The sequence below is a fragment of the Quercus lobata genome, chromosome 4 (assembly GCF_001633185.2).
Source record: "Quercus lobata isolate SW786 chromosome 4, ValleyOak3.0 Primary Assembly, whole genome shotgun sequence".
In the NCBI taxonomy this organism is placed as follows: domain Eukaryota; kingdom Viridiplantae; phylum Streptophyta; class Magnoliopsida; order Fagales; family Fagaceae; genus Quercus; species Quercus lobata.
In genome coordinates, this window is record NC_044907.1 from 15,835,537 (window position 1) to 15,836,645 (window position 1,109).

A 1,109-nucleotide genomic window follows, 5' to 3' on the forward strand; every position below is an offset into this window, starting at 1 on the left:
AACCAAACCCAATCTCCATCAAATCCAGAAAAACAAAAAATAAATCCTAGAAACAAACCCATAAACACAGCAACTAACTCAATCTCTAACAAACCCATAAACCCAGAAATTTTCTTAGGAAACAAACACACAAAAAACCCATAAAATCCAAAAACTCCACATCCACTCGAAAAAACAAAACCCCATCCTCGATACCCAATTCGCCGTTGGGAAGCTTGATTCGAAGGAAGCGAATTTCGTTGAAGTCTTTGAGGAGAGCAATAGAGCGAAGGAGGCGGAAGAAGACGAAGCGGGTCTCTTAGGGTTAAGGAATTGGGTAAAGAGCTGAAGGGGCTTGATGATTCTGCCAAAAACGAACCGGAAGAGGTTCGAGAATGGGTTGCGAGACTTGTTGGAGGAAGAGGAGATAGCCGGGGCGGAAAGAGAAGAAGACGAAGAGTCATCGTCGGAGACAATGCAGTCGACCCAAATGACGACGTTGTCGACTTGAGGGACGAGGGAGTGGAAGCGGCACGAAATGATGCAACACGGACCTAAGGCCTTGACATCATCGATCCTGTTGAAGATCAAGAGGAGGATAGAGTCAGGAAGATGGTCAAAGTGGTCAATATGGGATTGCGGCTCCGAAAACGTCAAATCTGACATTGCAAAAAAACGTAGGTTGGTTTGTGATCTGAATTCGTTATTAGTGGAAGTGGGTTTGGTGTAGAACTAGGAAATTATAAGCCATGTGTTTCTGTTTCTGTTTCTGTTTCTGCTTGTTTGTTTTATAAAATTGGTTTGTTTGCTTCTTGGATTTGGGAAGAACATGAAGAAAATTTGCTGTTAGTATTTAATTTAATTTTTTCTTCTTGTTTTTGTTTGTGATCTTCTGATATGGGTTTGAGTTCTTGTTGCTGGGTTTGGTCTGTGAAGAACACAAAGAGCAAGTTGAAGAACATGAATATTAAGAAAAGAAAATTTTAATTAAAATTTTAAATTAATTAGATTTATGATTTTTCTTTAAATTTTTTTTTTTAATTTTCTGATGTGGCTTTAAAAAAAATTAAAATGCTGATGTGGCATATAAAAATTCCAAATAATATTTTTTAATAATATTTTAATTGCCG

General features: G+C 37.7%; 1 pseudogene; it reads right to left on the reverse strand.

Moving 5' to 3' along the window:
* LOC115983949 lies at window positions 1-799 on the reverse strand (annotated as a pseudogene).
* Between the last annotated feature and the right edge of the window lie 310 nt (window positions 800-1,109).